Source organism: Dryobates pubescens, chromosome 15 (assembly GCF_014839835.1).
Source record: "Dryobates pubescens isolate bDryPub1 chromosome 15, bDryPub1.pri, whole genome shotgun sequence".
In the NCBI taxonomy this organism is placed as follows: Eukaryota; Metazoa; Chordata; class Aves; order Piciformes; family Picidae; genus Dryobates; species Dryobates pubescens.
Window position 1 is genome coordinate 13,040,802 of NC_071626.1, and position 18,369 is coordinate 13,059,170.

The window sequence follows — 18,369 nt, forward strand, 5'->3', positions numbered from 1 at the left end:
GGTTTAAAATATTTTGAAACTCTGCCATCAACCTGGAACTTGAGCAGTATTACTTAATTTTCCATACCTTCTTTCTGAACCTGGCTGCACAGTAAGAAAATTTGAGGTGGTTTTCTATAAACCTGGGTGGCTTGATGTTTTTTTATATAGAAACCATCTGAAGTATTGTTTTTACTAGGTTTTGACCCCAAACCAGGCAAAAACTTGGTCATCTCAGCTGAATTTCCTTTTGAGGTTTTGAATTCCTTCCAACCTTAAGCTCACACTCAAACTGCAAAAGGTTCATGTGTGCCTTCTTTGTGAACCTGCTGACTATACTGATCTCTCACAGTCAAAACTCAGAGTTTCTACAAAGAGGCGAAGGGAAAGAATGTAAAAGAGATGAATGGCCTGAACCTGTAGAGCCTTGATACGCACAACTGGCATTAATTTTGTTGAGAGTCATAGACATCTAAATAACTCTATCCCTTTGTGAGGAAAGGTGATGTCACCAGGCAGAGACTCACAGTTCAATTCCTGTTTGTGATGCAGACTTCCCCTATAGTTTTGGACAAGTCAGACAGGGAAGAAATTCAGCTCACACGGAAATGAATGACTAAACTCATAGATATGAAGGCAGGATTTAATTTATTATTATTTTTCTTTATCATAACACTTTGGATTATAAAGTCTCTGAGTTAAGGGCTGTGCCTTAGAATGAGTCTCTGTATGTGTGTCTAGAATCGGCAAGAGCTGATCTTAGATGGGGACTCTAGGTGTTCCTGTCATGTAGATAACAGACAGTAATAAATGAGAAGCATATGCACTTATCTGAATGAAAACAGATGGTGAATGCAAGTCCAGGGGATTTCATTTGACATGACCACAGCACTGTGCTACACTGTTAAATTCTTCAATGTTCTGCAGAAGAGGAGAGCCTTCCTGCAGACTGTGCTTGCTAATGTAGAAGAGCAACACTTTGGCACAACAGAAGCTGCTTTCATTGACACAGTATTCACATTAACATTTACTAAATATTTTATTGCAACTAACTGGCTGGGCTGGATCCAGGTACAAAGGCATGAACTGCCTAAGCCAGTAAATGCATTAATTGTAAATTTATAAAGCATCTTTGACCTTCAGTATGATGTGGTCATTAACTAATGATAACAGGAGATGAAGAAAGACCTGAAAGCTGTGTACTTACTTGGAAGTACCTATTCTCCATTCACATTAGATTCATACTGCTTCTAGACTGGGTATCCTGCCTACAGCAGCACAATTCACTACATGTACTCTCATGAGCATTGCCTTTAGAGAAGACACTAAACAAGTAACTGCACACTCCTGTGTATGCTGCCCTAGTACCTATAAATGTGGGCACATACAAAACCTCCTATGTTAACACCTGCACAAATGCAGCATTAGTGCTTTTCATCATGGCAGACAGAATTATACAATTGCTTATTTCATAGTCCCCCATTATTCCATTGCCTGAAGGTGCTTCTGCTATTCTGTGAGCATCTTGCTGTTATCACCTCAGAAACTTGGGGCTGTTCTTGCAGCAGCTTTCACTTTGTCTTTTCCTATCTAAAGGAAGCCGGCCTTGTTCTAAGCTAAGGAGTAGTTGCATTCTTTTTTAAAGAGAGGAAACAATGCACTCTTTAACTGCATCCATGCTAGTAAACTAAATGTGCTAAGGAATGTTCCCTGGCCCGCAACACATCTGGCATGGAACAGACTGCATTAATCCCATTCACTTCCCTTACCTGCCAAACTGGGGCGAGTGCATCCAAACTGCCTACTGGGAACTGCCCTTGGCCCACCCTAACTCCCAAGCCATACTTGGGAATTGTCTGTGAGAGTGCTATCTGACCTGGGTCAGAATGTTGCAGCATCCACACTAACAATTTAATAGAGAAAAGTGGTCTTCAGCTCTCAGGAACATTCCCTGGCATTGCTTAATTTGCTGGAGTCTATCTAGGCTTGATTCTTGTGCTGTTAAGCATGCTAGGTTGAGAGTATGTAAGCATGCTAGGTTGACAGTATGTACAGTCATATTCTTCTAGTTTTTGAACACTAAATCACCCAGTGGTATGTATGGCTATCCCACAAAGCAAGAGTTTCAGCGGCATTGACCAAAGTAAAAAGATCTGACTATCCTTGGTGAGAGAAAAACAAACAGCAGAGAAAAAAAATAAAGGAGGAGAAAGGTGGGGGGGGGGGGGGGATGTCTACTTTGTATGCCTACATCAGCCTTGCCTTTTAGCCCCAAATATTCTTCCTCACAATTCTTTGTTATATGTCTCTGAGCTCCTGACTCTTTCCTCACCCCCTTCTCTTTTCTATATCCCCTGCCACTTCCACTGTGATCCTTTTTCTTCCCTTCACACCTACTCAAAGCTATTATTTCTGAATCAACTTTGACACACATTTCTCAAATCATTACTTTTTCCCCTATATTATGTTTCTCTACTTTAAATTCTTCTCTCCTACATATTTTCCCCCCATCCTCACAACTACAAAAAGCTCTTCTGTTTGATTCTCTCATTCCTTGGAACTGTTTTCTTTCTTTTGTGTTTAGTTTTAATCATATATTGTTTTCAATCTAAAATAATTCTTGGACTTCCTAGTCTGACAGCTACTTGTTGCTTTGTTTTGACATACTTTTCCTGCAGCCATTCTTTAAAATTCAGGATACCACAAAAATCTTTCCTGTTTGTTTCATAACTATAGCTCCATTCCATCACCTCTTGTCTCTGTGCACCTTAACTCTTCTCTCAGACTTTCCACTACCCAATCTCATTAAAAAAAACCCTAATGGTAACAGTGAACACCAGAATTATTCCTGGATGAGGGCAGCAGAATAGTGCACTCCCATCAGTGTCAATGGGTTTCATCATGGTGGGATCATGGCAATGGTGTCAGGCAGTTGTTGCTTGTCAAATGGCAGGTTGGAAAACTTGGCAAATTTTGAAATTTAAAGTGGGATATCAGTGAGAGCCTGGTGCATTCACAGCTTGACACATGAGTAGCTCTGACAGTAATTTGCTGTCCTTCTTTGGGGGTATGCTTCAGATGTTTTAAAATCAGGGTGACCTTACTAGTGCCGTCCAGGTTTCACAGTATCACAGTATAACCAAGGTTGGAAGAGACCCCAAGGATCATCAAGTCCAACCTGTCTCAACAGATCTCACAACTAGACCATGGCACCAAGTGCCATGTCCAATCTCCCCTTGAACACCTCCAGGGACAGCGACTCCACCACCTCCCTGGGCAGCCCATTCCAATGACGAATGACTCGCACAGTGAATAACTTTTTTTCACATTCAGTCCAATTTGTTCTCCCAGAATCCCGATTCAGTCAGAGGAGTATCTTTTATATCAACTATGACCTAGAGTCAGTAAAGTATTTAAGTTTGTGTCTAAAAAGATCTCTTTTCAGCAATTAGAATGGCAGTACAGAAAGACCTGAGGTGCCTCAGGCAGTTCATCTGCAGCAGGTTGGAGTCCAGTGCAGACTAAATGCCTAAGCATTTATTCAGGTCATTGAGTTTGTTTTGCAGCCACAAATCCTGATATCAAAGTTAGGTGTTTCTGAAGGAACTCAGGTACATCTATACTGAAATTCAGCCATTACTATGAAGTTATTGTAAGATTTGAGGGAAGTATATCGCATGCCTATGGCTGTCCAGTCTTTACTTGCCAATGGCAAGATTATTTTAGGCAAGTTTTGAGTGGTGGTCAGCAGCACCTGCCAACCCTAGAAAACCTGTGAACAAAATGGGGGTCCACTAGCAATTCCAAGTCCCATATTAATTTGTCACAGTTACTAGGCTCAAACAGGAATAACTTCTGACATACTATGGCCCGCAATTCACAGGAAAACTGGAAATTCTGATGCTCCTTCATGACCCTGAAATTCAGGACTCTGGAGAAAGCATTTTTGCAGAAGGTATAGACAATCCCTTCATACATGGCTTGAAGTATGAGGGCTTTTGTCAAATTTTAAATGAAATTTCTATTTCTGAGCTCATTCTCTTTCTGTGAACATCACTAATATTATCCAGCAGAAAAACAGCTATTCTGCAACTTTTCAAAGCTTTCTCAACTGTGAAAGAGTTGCAGGATTAAAGTAAAATAATTCTTTTCACCCTCTTTTTTTTTTTTTTTTTTTTTTTTAAATCGCTCTTCAACATTTCCAAGTTAGAGAAAGTTTTGGAAGGTCACAAATTTTATGAAAACAAAACACAGCAACAAACAAAATGCCAAGAAACCAAACAAATGAAGAAAAATGTGGGAGCGACATTACCCATTAGACATTAGTCCTTACATTGACATTCCTAGGCACTAGTCTGCACATTGCATTTAATGTAAGTAGGATCAGGAAGGAAGTTTAAAAAAGGAGAGGATTAGAAGATCCAAATATTATTTTATTCCAACTAAAAAAATTAGAGGAAAATGAAAGCTTTTCATGAAAGTTCTCATTTGGGGGAAAAAACACACACACACAAGCAAACATTTTGTATTGAAGTGTTTGACTTCAAGTGTTTTTTCAGTAACCTCAAGATGAAAGTGTTTGAGTTAAACTTTTGCTTCAGTAGTTGTTTTGCAGTTTCAGGGCAAATCAGCAAGTCTTGGTACGCTCCTCAGTTCTTCCTTTGTGGTCCAAAGAGCTTAACAGGTTTGGGGTTTGTTTTTTTCTATGTAGAATTTTACCCCTCCTCTGAATTTTTAGAGCACTTCACAGATTTCCTCTGCTCTTCCTTATTCTTTGGGCTGTCTGAAAAATTTGAAACTCTGCAATAGAAAATTGGGGATTTGGCAAGAAAAAACCAAAAACAAAGCAACAACTTCTTGCAGGATACTTGTTTTCTGTAGGAGAATTTCCTAGTATTTTGTTTGAAAAAAATAGATTGTTTTCACTTCCGACTGAATTTTCTAAAGAAAAGTATTTCCACCCAAACTGTTTTAATAATTCTTCATAACCTCTATAAGCTACCCTATGTAGAGAGACAATAACTATTTTTGCTTTAAGTAATGCTTTCTATTTTTATAACACAGTCCCTCAGTGAGTTACTAACTAAACACTCTCCATTTCAGCTTAACTAGGGCATAGTTCTCATTCATGGTACTACTCTAGGCATGTAGAGTAACAGCTGCTGGCTTAGTACAAACTGTAGATATTTTGCAACTCTGGTGATGTAAGCATGCAATGGAGGTATAAGTATAATCTCTTCCATACTGCTTGACTCACAGCAAGTCCATTGTCTCTAAAATGAAATATAGCTTTTAGAATCATGAAGGTTATAAAACCTATTGTCTGCACAAGCAAGACACTATTTTGGGGCAGTATTCTCTTACATTCATTTAGTCTTGCTCTAGTTCTTCATTGTCATTAAAAGTTTTGTCAAAGAAAATTTCCAAGGAAGCTGAGAATCTGGGGACTGAGTACAACCTGAGGAATTTCTCAGAATGGAGTTAAATATCTTACTTACTGGGACCCAAGATCTCATAGGTTGCTGTCTGTTCTTAAAGATGTGGTCCTCTGCCAGAACTGGGTGTGTTGGAGGAGAGGGAAAGTATTCTGAATTCCTCAATCTCTTCCCCACCACTTCCCCCCTGACCTCTAACTCACAGTTATTGTACGATTATTTACTTTTCTCATACTAGAATCTTTTTGTCTGGAGTAGGATACAGCTGTAATACCAGTGGAGGTGGGAGAAACACAGTGGCTCAGCCCTTCTTCCCAGTTCCTTCAAAACAACCACAGCCAAGCTGGTACTAGTGACTGGAACAAATCATCCAAGTTTTCCCCCTCAGAAAAAAAAATAAATATATAAACTCCTGTTTCTTTTGCAGACACACAGAAGTTTAAAGAAATAACAACAGTCCTGTGCCTTTCCTGTTTATCTTCTTGCTACAAATGCCAGATACTTACAATCTCTTCCCATTTAGAGGACTTTTGGGACTGTAATTAATCAGTGGCATACTCCAGTACCCAATATGTAAAGGTCTTTTCTTTATGTCTGTGAAAGAGACCTTCCTTCAAACTTTGTGTTAACCTTTTGGCAAGGGTCTGAAGTTGCTGAGTCCCATTTTGCTATTTGCTTTGCTTGTGGCTAGAAACCTTTCTTGGCTCCCTATCCAACCAGCCAGCACTTATTCTCTCAACAGTAATAATCACATCCAAATTAGATTTGCTGTTAAACAACGTCTCATTTCTTTCAGAAACAGGAAAAATGAAAACATGTATAGGAAAGCCTTTATTCCTACTCACAGCAACAGGATGGAGGGTTACAACGGGTCATGAAAGTATATGGTGCAAAAGGTGAATATTTGTTGAGAACTTCTGCTGTTGCGATCAGACCCTAAACATTGCATTTTCTCCATATGGGTTTGAACCTTCATACTGGCAATGACTATTTGTTTGAATTCACACAAAAATTTGATTTGGGGCTGACCACAAGTACTTGTTTATTTTGGGTTCAACCACCAAACTTCCCCCTCCAGCCCCAAATAACTAAAGGGGAAAAAAAAATAAATGTAACAACTTCTACAATTCTAATGCAGACTGTATTTCTTAGGCCAGAGTTTCACATTGCTTCCCTCTCTGAATTAAGTTTGCCCTGAAAAACACAGGCCCACACAGTTAACTGAACAGGAGAGTCAGGGTTAGTCTTTGCTACAGGCATTTCTAACCGACACTAACTAAACTCCAGGCACTGGAAGCTGAGTGATTCTACATGATAACCTTCTCTAATATACTTCCCTAAGCATCTGCTGTCAAAAACAGAACAAAAAAACATCATGAATCCACCATGTGAATGGCTCTGGGGAGTTCTTTAAAAAATATGCCAGAACCAGAAACAGTACAAAAAAATGTTATAAGAAGGATCAAAAGCGTGGGATAGTCTCTGTTTGAGAAGAAATAAGTCTAGAGATCCTCAGCCTTGAAAAACAGGCAAATAAAAGCTAAAGACATGTAAGACCTTCTATAAAGTCATGATTACTACTGTTTATGACAGACAAAATCAAAATAAAGTGTTAAGTAACTAGCAGAAGTAAATGAAAAGAAGTATTTAAATTGATATAATGCTATTTAACTACAGAACTCCTTGCTGCAGAATTTGTGAAGAGATAATTGCATACATGAGGTCATGAAGTGTTTTGATGTATTTTTTTATATACAACAAATAAATTATATGCATTTAAATACTGAGATGCAGTGCCTGACTTGTAAGCTCCTATTTCAGGGAGTTATACCAGTGGAAGTATCTATCCACATGTTATGTTTTTCTATTCTTTCCCCAAGTATTTACCATCAGCCAGGGACAGAAGACTAGGGCAGATAGATTTTGTCTGATTTCATAGCTGTACTTACAAAATCCTGTCCAGTTTATCTCGACAGCTCCCAAAATATCTTACATCTTTCATCTATTAGACCGTATGCAGAATTTTCACTATTTTCCTGAAAAAACCCTGAACTGGCAGACAAATAAATGTTTTGGTTTACCTTTCTTTCTTAACTATGATGAGAAAATTTGCATTGGTGACTAAAGGCTGAAATCTGTTTTACTATAGCATTCAACAGTTTTGTTCAGGTTGTACTGTTCTCCCATTTATCTGAGAACACAATTAACTTCCCTCAGAAACTTTATTATCCCTGTCAAAGACAGTTTCCAGCATTACAGTTTTTATAGATACTGCTTCAGCGCTGATAAAAGCAAATGACTATACTTAAACCTTTCTGAATCCATCAGGACCCAAAATTATTCTTCATTCCCATGTCTGCATGGGTTAAACTGCTTCTGTCATTTTTATTTACAAGCAGGAAGTACCTTCTGAACTTTTCTATTTTCTAGGAATATAAGTACTCCCATTCTTTACTGAAATGTGGGGATTACACTTTCTCTAATACCAAAGGCTTTCAGCAGGGGTGAATGTATGCACATGCACAAGATGATTAAAAAAGACTGCAGTCAACATCAGAAATGCTCATCAATAACACAGAAATGTGTGATACGTGCGTAGTTATGTCCTAATATATCTTGAAAAAGATATTAAAATATTTCTAGGCAAAGTTATTTGAATCTGAGAAGCAGTAGAGGCAACACCACTGAAGAGTTAACTTTGGTTGCTTGGGTGTTTTTCTTCTAAATAGGTACATTGCCTCATTGAAGAGGGGTGTGACATGCCAATGGGCACCAGTAGTATTGGGACACCAGTAGATTACCCATTAATAAAGTCTTACTCTTATGGCTCAGAGTTTGTCCAACATTTCTGAACTGGAAAGTGAGCGTATCAGCCTTTTCTGATGAATGAAAAATGACTGGTTATAGGACTTATTTGAGGAGCTGCTGAAAGATTGATTCATGTAATGCAAGACAATATTCTCTCAGCATGATAGACCTTGTAATGTAGCACAAAGGAGTGTTGCTTTTTCCTGGCATTAGCCATAGGATATGGATTAGGTCATAAAATACCCAACCACATTATTTAGTTGCTAAATTATATTCCCTTGCCCTCCAGATATATATATATATTTTTTTTTTTCACCTTGGAAAATTAGATTAAAAAAGCAAATGTTTCAACCAAAAACAATGACTATCACAGATGAATTGAAGCAGTTAGCAAAACACAAATCAATACCTATAGAAAAGAAGGCATGGTAAGCTCTCAGAATTCCCCCATATCTAAAAGAGAAGTCTTTTGAATCTCTGTTAGGAATAATCACCTCTGATCCTCAATGTTTTACTATCCCAATGCCACTATCCACTCTGAAGCTCACGAGGCTGCCTAGCCAACTCTGAAAATGGAATCTGCTGGAGGTTCATACTTGCTGATCCTGTGGCATTCCGTTTCTAATGAGTGCATTGGCTTCTTCACATTTGTTTTCAGGAAACAGAAAGCCAGTGACTTCTGCTGTTCTCTTCTTAGAACATTTGCCATCATTCGTGTTTGTAAGAAAGGATATTGTTATCAGCTTATTCCCTTAACAGAAGTCCCATTGCTTTTCATGAAATATTCTCAGATATACTAAAATTGTATACTCTTGGAATAAGTTATCTGCCTTATTTGTCATTCTTGAAGTACAGAGTTCTTTTGGCTAGCCATTGTTAACCACCTTCAGTTCAAGAAACCCATTAGATTCTGGCACTGGAAGGTTTGTTCTTCTGTCCCTAAGCCTCTAACATCATCTCTCTACAGTGAGATGCAGGATATGTTTTGCAATAGTGCTTCATGTGAATGGATTTGTTAAACTCTCCAGAATGTATTCTCATAACCAAACTATTTCTGCTAACCCATGGAAATATTCATAAGAGGCTGGCTGAAAAGAGGATAAATTTATGGACTGCTGAACACAATCAGTTATTAATTCATCTGTAACCCTGTATGTGTGGAGGGGAGGGGGTTATACTACAAATTTATAGATGATTGCTTCATGAAATGTAACATACAGCAATTTTAAACAAGAACCTTTTTAAAACAAGCAAACAACTAATGCAATTCATACAAATTATGAATCAAATTCAGACAAAAGTGAGCAAGATCTTCCTGTTGTTTCAAGTCCTTGTTTGTTTTCTGGCATTCTGTTTCTTAGAAACATGTTAATGCTTAAACCCTGATAACGCACTCAGGTCCTTCAAGTAAAGAAAGCTACACATTAAGAGACCTAAGGAGCAGAAGAGATTATTTAAAATTCCATTAGCACTGCTCCAACAGTTGGCACAGGGACATTTTGACACTACCTAGTGACACTCTTCCGATCTCAGCATGTTTCATTACACTTCCAACACCTTTGCAAAAATCTGTGCTTAGGCAAGGATCTCCCTGAAAAGAGCCCTCATACACCACTTTATGTTTCCTCTCCTAATCATGGATATTCTAATCATGGCCTTTTCAAGCCAGGATTTCAAATTGAAGGGTTTTATTCCAATTTTGTGGACACTTCCTGAGGCTAAAAGGGCTATCTGTAGAATAGTTTCTATCATATAGATTCCTGTGCCCTATGGTCTGTTTTTACCTCAAGTGATTTACCAAACATATTCAGGAAACCACTCATAAGTCAATCCAATAACCAGCAGCTGTATTTCTCAATCTGGGTATAGTTCTATTGCAGTTAAATCTGTGTGTTGAGAGGATGTGCCCTGAGATTGTGCTCTTTCAGAAGGGCAGTCTGTAATCAACATAGGGTTGTACCAACTTGGATTCTTCATTAAATTAATTTCAGCTGCTTTGTGGCAGTTCCCCAACTCTATCCCCTTGTAATCACAGCAGCATTCACTATTGTCCCCAGCAATATGGTCAGCAAAACATTTATGATAAATCAGGGAAAAGGTTTGCTTAGAAATAGTCATGTGTCTTTGAACCTCTGGGTGGCCTTTCTGTTTTGAAGCCTTTCCACTTGTCCAATTACCTCACTCATGTTCAGTCAAATTCCTTTGTCACAATGCACAAATCATAGTAGGTTTCCTACATAGGTTTCCTAAATACTCATCCCAACTGGATGTTAGTTCTCACTCAATTTAAGGCTTTTTTTTTGCTTGGCATAAAGTACATAGATTTTTATAACACATAATAATTCTTGTCCCAACTAAGCACAACATCAATCATTATTTCCAAAGAGATTTTGATACATCTTATGTGTCAGTGGACTCCTACAGTGAAAGCACTTCAAATCATCTGCCCAAGGAAAAGATTCTGAATACAGATGCACAACTATGGACTGGAGGGAAAAGAAAATAATTTTTAAAAGAAATAAAATCATCTAACTTTGACTTCTCACATGTTTCTCTAAATTTCAGAGAACTGCAGAATATTAGGGCTTGGAAAGGACCTCTCGAGAGTCCAACCTCCCTGCCAAAGCAGGATCACCCAGGGCAGGCCACACAGACACACATCCAGGTGGGTATTTAAAGTCTCCAGAGGAGACTTCTCCTCTCAGCAGTAAACAGCCCCCATTTCTGTGATTTTTGACTCCTCACAGTTCTCTGAACCTCCCTATCTGTCACTGCTGCAGACTCCTGTTGCCAGTATCTCCCTAATTTCTTCTGTGTTGTCCACAATCATTCCCACCTTCATCACCTCCTGCAATTCTTCACCATTACCACAAGAGCCTAGGAAGGAAATCTCTCTGGGTTCCTCTTACACCTGCTGAAAGGCAACTTCATATGTCTTCAGAAAGCCTAGTTAAGCAGTGAAGCAAAATATGAATTAAAAAAAGGAGACATTTTCTTACTCAGACATAGAGGAGAGTGGGAATATGTAGAGATATTCTAGCTTGTTATGATGTTCCTATTTCATTCTTGTTAAAGGGAGGTGCAGAGACCTTTGTTGACTTCTTCCAGTGGTCCTTATTGGATGCTGTCCCAGGCAGGTAGTCAATTAGAAGGATTTTGTCCCAAACAGGACTGGCTTCCATAAAGAGTTGCAAAATGTTGTATTGTTGAGAACACAGAACGTTAGCCTTTGTCAAAATACTGTCACTTTTGAAAGCATTACAGGTGCTCTCAAAACCACCTTGCTGTATGTTTCCTCCAAACTACAAGTATTTTATTTAAAAGTGTTTTATCCAGAATCTTCTCTGGAGCTGAATTGTAAGAGACTGATAAAACATACTCTAGTAACAGAATAACTGAGCGCTGCATTTCAAAAGGGAAAAACCCAACAACAGTTTTTTAATTGCAGCAGAAAATCAACAATATGGAACAAATTTTTAATCCTATAATGTTGCAATCTTAATGTCATTAGGACCTTGACAACATGTAAAAGAAAGTTTTTATGATCCGCATTTCAAAACGTAGCTTTATAATGAGTGACTTGATCAATCTTTGAGACACTCTTGGAAACCATGACATTAAAGTGAAGGAGCTGGATTAAACACTGACTAGTACCTCAGCAGCAAACTGACAAATCATGGTTTATAAAGTCTTTTTCAAAAGAAAAATAAACTACAATTCTCTGGGGTTTGACCCTATTCCACTTTCCCCCCTCCCCCCCAGCTGATCCTGATGACTAGAATATGAAGAATATGTAACCCTTGAAAATAAACTACACTCTACATCATGCCAGGGGTCTATGCAGAACATCAGAGAAGTCCAGGAATATGAACTTAAATGATTTGTGAAACAGTAAACTTACCTGGACTGTAACCTCTGTGTCTATTTGCTTGCAACTTCCTATATTCTTTGGAAAAACAAACAACCAAATGAAAACAAAAACACACAAGCAAAAAAAGTCACTTACCTCACACAACTTTAGGTACAAAGGCTTTAAAGAGAAGACAAAAACTTCATGGCAGCACAAGTGGAATGCATTTTTTTTTTTAGAACTAAGGTTTTCTGCCACTCACACTGACAGCAGTTGTGAGAAACAAAAGCTTACATTTTCCCTCTCAAGGAATGGACACATTCCATAAACCATTTCTGGTCATATATTAGCCCCTTAACATTCAAAACTATGAGGCAGAAAATATGAACCATCTTCATCTCATAACAAGAAGAATGGGAGCATATGAATGAGGAAGACTCTCTAGGGATCAGCAAATACTCTTAACAGTCCCTGGAGCAGAGCAAGTAAGATGGTATCAGCTCTCCCCTTCTCTCTATGAAAGGCAAACATGTCTTTGTCCCTTTTTAGGAGAGGGTAAAAAAAAAAAAGCTTCCTTTCATCTGTGTACACAGATGTTGATGAAAAGGCACTGAAATAAACACAAGTATTTACACAGACTTAGAGCACCAGAACAAGAGGACACAGTCTCAAGCTGTGCCAGGGGAAGTTTAGGCTCAAGGTGAGGGGAAAGTTCTTCACAGCGAGAGTTGTTAGCCATTGGAATGGGCTGCCCGGGGAGGTGGTGGAGTCACCATCCCTGGAGGTGTTCAAAAGGGGATTGGGTCAGACTTGACGATCTTTGAGGTCTCTTCCCACCTTGGCGATTCTGTGACCCTGAATCAGCCATTTGATCTAGCTGGCATGTGGAGGTAGGGGCAGAGCTGTGCTCTTTGCATTTCTTACGGTGCTTTGCCCTCAATGCCATTAGGTGAGGAGTCTCTGCACCACTAGTACTCAGGCTGGGGCCACCATCCCAGTAGTAAAAGCAGCCAGGGAACAGCAAGTGTGTTAGAGAAAGAAAGAGGGGAAGAGGTCATGTGAAGTTTATTTCCCAGTGGGCTGAGTAAGGATTGTGCTTACTGTTTCCTATCTGCTTTCCACAAAATTATTTATAACTGTTCTTGCAGAGAAATGTGCAAAATATTAATGAATGGTATACAGCAAACAGATGAGCCACAATGTCCCATTCTCAGTCTCCAGCACTTGAGCTCAAACATCTAGGAAGTGCCAGAAACTATCATGCATCTTTATAAAATAGAGTGCTCGTGGTTTAGACAGCCAATGTTTGCCTGCTGTTGGCTGCTACAGTTGTAGCCTTCATCCCAATTAAGAGTGGTCACAAATATTCCCATAAACTCAGTAGTCATCCAACAGCGTGATGCAAGCAAGAAGTTGTGTGACACACAAGAGGCAGAACAGAGATGGCAGGTGAGCCAAAGAAGTTTTGGCTGCCCCTTACAAAGGAAGACTTCTGGAATGTCATTTAAGCCTTCTCTGAAATCAATTGCACTGCAGTGGGAAAAAAAACCAAAAACAAACAAACAAAAAACGAAGGAGGAACACAGTACTCATTCTTGGTTTATCATTGCAATACTTGGGATGGTGTATTTTACTGGTTTGTTGTTATTTGATACTTGGTTGCGATCACAAGCTAAAATTAACAGCCCTATTGACAGCAAAGTCAGATTAAAGAAGCCCATTCCACAGTGCAGAACAAGATCGCCTAGGGAAGCTCAGGAAGCTGTGGACAGATAGAGTGGAAATTTCTTTTGCCCTAGATCTGATTGTGCTACCTCTCACAGGGAATTTTGAGGTGATCAGATGTGGAGGCAGAGAAAAGTAATATAACCTGAAAAGGACTCCCAAAGTGAGATATATGGAAGCATGTTCTAAAAGTTGGACAATCTGTGTGTTAGAAACAAACTGAACAGACAAAATAAAGTCCTGAGACAGCCAACAACTCATTCAGATCCAGATATCTGCCTGTTCACTACAGGCTATATTATTACTTTGTCTAAATTATCGTTAAAAGCTGTAGCAAATCACCAAGCAGCTCTGCAGAGGCTGTACAGCTTCTGGCTTCTGCTGTTGTGGCTGCTTACCTCCGCACAGGCCCATCACAAGTAGAATCTTGGTTCTTCACATCTTTCTGTCCAGTACAGATCAGCTCACATCAAGAATATTTTAAGATTTATTCCTCTTCGACGCTGAAGTCAGGATGATATCTGATGTGGAGGCAATTCTTCATCACAGCCATCTGATTCCATCTTCTGGAAAGGTACAGTTTAAACAGCAGGCTCTGCTGAAGGACCCACTTCAGCGCTCCAAATTCTTTTGAAGAAGGATAAACAGAAAGGCAGCTAAAATACCATGCTCACAAAGAACACTGTCAGCTAGAAATTAGCGTCAATAACACTGAATTTTTTCCATACTTTAGAAATAATATTTCCACAGGTTTTATTTTTAGGTCTCCTGGAAGGCAAAGCAACAACTGAAGAAACCACAACTTTTTATTTTACGTGAGTATATCAATATTTATTTATTAAAAAAATAAATAAATAAGGAAATAAAGTCATCTGAAGATTTCCTGTCTATTATTTAATCTAAGCGAACAAAATTAAATGAAGCAACCCCTGAGTTCTGCCCCAGGGTTTAAGATAACAGGCTAGACCTAAATCAGAGGTTTAAAGAAGCCAAACAGATAGTCTAGATATTCCGACTATTACCCTGTGAGGTTTTGTAGAAAGCCAATGCAGCTGCCTGTACAATGGCAACTACAAATGTCACTAAGCACTTAAAAGATGATAGGGACTGCAGGAATGGCTGAACACTAGAAGAGTCTGGCAAGCCTCTGGCATCTTTGTCAACAGAGAATTTTGAGAAGATGGCAAAAAAAATGTTTGTCCAAGATGACACATAGGCCTCACCTTGGGGTAGAGGAAAAATGGCCTGGATAGCCATCATGTGGCTGTTTTTCAGCCTATTTTCAGTGAACCTTTAACTTAAAAATTTGATTTTTATTTGAGGTGGGGTTTTGTTGGCTGGTTTGTTGTTTGATTGTTGGTTCTTTTTCAAACCCTGGGTTCATGCTTGATGTTTACAATGTCATGTGCTTCACCAGTCACACAGAAAGCTCAGGAAATAGAACTGGATTTCCTGTACCACAAGAATTCAGTTTCCTGCTATCATATGCTTTATGTCATATGATCTTTTTTCATAAGCCTGTTGACAGTCATCATTAATTAATTTAGTTTTCTTCTTTACCTTTTCCCTTCCACTACCCTTTTAGATACCAACAATACAGAGGCAGCTAAGACATCTTTCTAATACTTCAGTGCAGAATACAAGGCTGTCACAAAGTAAGCTCCATCAACAGTACTGAGAGGCTGGTTTTCTGAGTGGATGTGTCACAGACTGGTCCCAAATGTGACTGGAAATTGAATGATTATTAGACTGTAGGTGATTTGATAGCCACAAGTCAGATTTGAGAGCAGTGCATCATATTCTCAGCAGGCTCTTGTAGGCTCAGCTCACAGGCAGAAGTATTTTAGTGGGTTGGAAATATCCCTGTATTTATTTGTTTATTAATTGCTGATACACGCTGCAGTACAATGCCACAAGACAACCTTACCAAGGAAGTTAGAAAAGGAGAGGGTTCACAACATGGTAAGTATGGTTTAAATCTTCCCCAGGAAAGTATGATAATTACTGTATTTAGCCCACTTGAGTTCTAGAGAAGTTTCTTTCCAAGTGTATAAATCAACAGAGAGTATAAACATTTCTGGAGGAACCTTGGACAGACTGTGAATGCAATAGAGAATAATTTTCTGGTTAGAGATTCCTATACCTTCTTACACAAGGCTATCACTTCACAATAAAATCTGCAGGGCTTTTCCACAAGAGAACATTAAAAGAGGTAATAGGTAGATACAATGCTGGCCATACCAAAACAAGGATACTAATGATTGTTTTTGAACATAAACTCAAACAAAATTATCTATTGAGGTAAATCATCCTAAATCAACTAAAGATGATTAATAGCAGGTTAGGAATCCAATCCCAAGCTCTATCTTACAGGCTCAGAAAAAGGTTTGCAATAATTATTTTTCTCCCTGCAGACTGGATTCATGTAAGCTGAATTTTTAAGAAAGACAAACACATGGAATGGAAGTTATCATATTGTCAGTCTGAAATGTTGGATGCAATCAAATAAAGACTTCATTATCTTTTTTAACGATTTCAGTACTTTAAGCCTAGCTACAGGATCTTAAAATACAGCATACCTTTCACAATCTCCTTGTGTTATGTCTGTGTTGTATCTATAAATTAAGTGGCACTTGAGAAAGATGCTCCCCTGACAGTGCAAGATCTCTGACTCTTGAAAATGTTCCTGACCCAATGGGGGAAATAAAATGGAAAAGTAGAAGCAGCAATATTCAGGTGAGCTCACTGGGGCAATGAAAGAGAAACTAAGCAATGAATCTGAGCTCAACATAAAAAGACAAAAAAGGGGACAGGCCTTGTACCTAAGCACAGGAGACCAATCCATTGTAACAGTACAGGAATTGCCAAAGGAAGGAGAAGATGAAGATGAGGTGTTGGCAATGGGTAGAGAAGGAGTTTGAAGCACGAATCACAGAGTGTTAGATGAAAGAAAATTTAAAAGCACTGGAAGTAAAGTATTGGGTCACAGAGGAAAAAAAAATGGGCTGAAGAAGAAAGGCACAGGAAAAAAAAAACATCTGCAAGCAGCACTAGTGATGGGGGAGAAAAGAAGCAAGAGACACACACCCAGGTGCACCATTGCCAAGCAGCCTAAAATGAAAACCAGTATCATTTGTATGGGGTTATTTCTCGCACTCTCTCTTTAGATCAAAAGGACAGCAGCAATGCAATCTGCTATTTGCACAGAGCACTTTCAGCCAAGGGAAGGAGAGTGCACACACTGGAACATCTGTTCCAAGAAGCCACTTGAAAAATAATCTTATAATAGCATGGGGAAAACATCTGTGCAGCATGCACCAGACCACCAGTAGTGCAGCAGTGGAGGAGTAGAAGGGGGAAGGAAGACAGGAGGGAGTGAGGGAGACAAAGTAGAACAGGATTAGGTCAGGGGCAAGTACCCCAGTGAGGGGCATGACCTACATGTGAGGCAACTGCTCATTTGGTGTCTTTTCTCTTCTAATCCTCAGCAAGAGGCAGACAGATTTCTCACCCACTGAGCTGTGTTTATTGGCAGATATTACTCAACATGTGCAGCTTTGAAAAATCTCAAACTACAATCAATGTGTTTGAGAGGCTGCATGAAAAGCTCCCTGTCCTTGGCCTCTAGTGTAGCCCCCACTCCTCCTTCCTCAGCTTGCTTTATCTCTGCTGATACTGGAATAAAGGTACTGGAAAAACAGTCACTGCTAGCTCAGGTGGGAAGAACTAGGAAGCCTAAGCACTTTTACACTGTGGGTGACCTATTCTATCTTTAATCAAAAGACAGATCCACTTGTTTTCACCTTCAGTCTCAAAGCAAACCAATTCAGAAAAAGCCACTCTCACCATCACACAAACCTGCACATGCAGTATGTTCTTGGCTTCTCCCTTCATCTGTTTTACTTCAAGAGAATGGTACATTTATAGCCACCCCTACAGAAATGTTGGTAGCATGACAGTAGTTGGGACACACTTTACCCCACGCTGTCACGCATTTTGCAGGTGTTTTCTAAGAGCATCAAATGTACTCATCCATCCACTAAACCAGGAAAGCTTCCCCAAATATGCATCTTCTTGCCAATGAGAAAAAGAAATTATCAACAGGTCTGAACCATAAAACCTGCATAAAAATATGTAGGTGATGAGATTAGGTACATAAAATTAGACAGGGATCTACTAGGAACTAAGTACTACCTGTGTACATGTGGGTATGTGTAGCCTTTTGTTTCAGTGCAGACATGAGAAAAAGCTCAGTTTCTCTATCCTCCATGTAATCAGATTTCACTGTTGGAAAAGTGATAGGTAAATGAGAAAGTACAAATGACTTCAGAAGTTTGTTGTTAGGCTGAATTAACTAGATGCAAAGACACATCAAGAGTGGGAAGAAGATACACAGTGTATCAGGACATAGCAAAGATCAGGTGTACCTACCCACAGAGCCATACACAGATGGATAATTAGATTGCTACATTTTTAGCAGTGCTTTGAGAGCTTTGTTTCAATGGGAAGAGAGGATTTTTCTTTTGAAATGTCAAAAAGATTCAAAGGAAGGAAATAATTGTCTTTTCAATA